The following is a 1,992-nucleotide window of genomic DNA, read 5'->3' as shown; positions in this document are numbered from 1 at the left end:
AAAGTAAAAATAAAAACCTTATTTTACCCTTTTGATTTCCATTTTACCCTTCACCCCTTCACCCATATGTGCATTAAAAAATATATTGAGTACTGCAAAAATATATTGTGCATTCCCAGTACTTGTAATATATATTGAGACCAAACTTAAGTTTCTTGAAAGGACAAAAAATAAAAATCAGATATATTTTTTGCATATGTATTACAAGTACTGCAAAAATATATTGAGAATCAAAAATTCAAAACAGATGCTTTTCCAGTATAGAGAGCATCTAAATTCCTTCTTACATTTCCATTGCTATTGGGGTGTAAATATTTGCATTTGCCCAAAAACTGAACTGAAACATGAATTGGGTGTAGATATGACAAAATGAAACAAGAGAATAGGCAGAAAATATTCAATGATAATGGGAAGAGACAAAAAGTAGCCTTATAAAAACGATAAAAACTAAATAAATGAAAATATAAGGGATACAACATATTATTGTTAAACTGGAGAGCATCAAAATTCCTTGTTCTTCTATATATAGCTAGGGTCAACTGCAAAATATGTTTATGTGCATATTGCACCCTTTCGTGCAAAAAACACATCTAAACTATGACATTTGTGCAAATAGGTCCTATTTATAAAAATTGGACTAAAATGCTCTTAGCAACACATTTTATAATGTATATAAAAATATATATTTTGTGAAATGACTAAAAAAGGGCTTGGCCCTTCTTCTTCATCTTGGTGGTTGCCAGGGAAGCTAAGACTGGAGAAGATACATATATATACACATATGTATACACAGACATAAATATACAGATATATATATATATATATATATATATGTATGTTTTAAATTTACAAATTACACATATATACACAAACATATATATATATATATATATATATATACACACACATCGTCGGGGAGGGAGTGAGAGGTTGATGTCGACGTCGCCGAGAGGGGATAAAGACGGAGGCGTCGCCGGGGAGGGAGATAAAGACGGAGGCCTCACATGCTCACGACCGAACCCAGTTGTCTCCGACGACGAATGATAGACCGGATTGTGGCTGCGAGGGGGTCCGAGGAGTCCTCTGTTTCTGGGTTCGCTGTCGGTGATCTTCAACCTAGCCACCTGTCCAGCTGTTGCGTTAATTAGACTCCAAGCGTCGTCGGCGGCGACGATACCTGAGAAGGACCGTTTGGGCTTCCATTGCTAGACCAGCTTCCGATTCCACTGAGAGTCGATTGAGGCGATCCGGACAAGACCCATGTCTTCTGAGTTAACACAAACACTGAATTTGAACACATTCTCATGAACTTCATGACAAAAACAAGCAAAATCATAGATTATAGCATCATACCTCGATATTTTAAGGACGAGGAGTGTTTTTCTGAGTTTCTTGCAGAGTGGCCCGAGTCAACTGGCGAGTCAGCGAGGCGAGGAAGTCCTCGTCACTCTCGGTCTCCGTCGAGCTAACCACAGACTAACGGACAGACAGCGACAACGAATCGGTATTCCTGTGTGGCGAACGGCGACGGCTGACTATGGTGATGTGGGGTTTGCGAATGGGTCTTGCAGCTTTTGGTGGTTAGCTTTGTAGGCTAGATTTTGGTGTTTGAGGAATTTGGTTTGGTTGGCAATGGCTATGGTTGGTAGTGGATATGTGTATATATATAATTTGTAAATTTACAATAAATAAATATATCTATCTGTATATTTATGTCTATGTATGTGTGTATATGTATGTATCTTCTCCAGTCTTCCCTTCCCTCGGCGGCGACCACTAAGATGAAGAAGAAGAAGGGCAGAGCCCCTTTTTAGTCATTTCACAATATATTATATATTTTTATATATTATAAAATGTGTTGCTAAGGGCATTTTATTTCAATTTTTATAAATAGGACCTATTTACACAAATGTCATAATTTAGGGATGTTTTTTGCACATCTTTTTAAATAGGAGATAAAAGTGCTATGAAAAGTATACTTTAGTGATGTTT

The sequence above is a fragment of the Cornus florida genome, unplaced genomic scaffold (genome assembly GCF_030987335.1).
Source record: "Cornus florida cultivar Cherokee Brave unplaced genomic scaffold, ASM3098733v1 CherokeeBrave_3.0.0_Hap2_Chr02, whole genome shotgun sequence".
NCBI classification, from domain to species: domain Eukaryota; kingdom Viridiplantae; phylum Streptophyta; class Magnoliopsida; order Cornales; family Cornaceae; genus Cornus; species Cornus florida.
The sequence above is the reverse complement of the archived record's forward strand: the minus strand, read 5'-3'. Positions refer to the sequence as shown.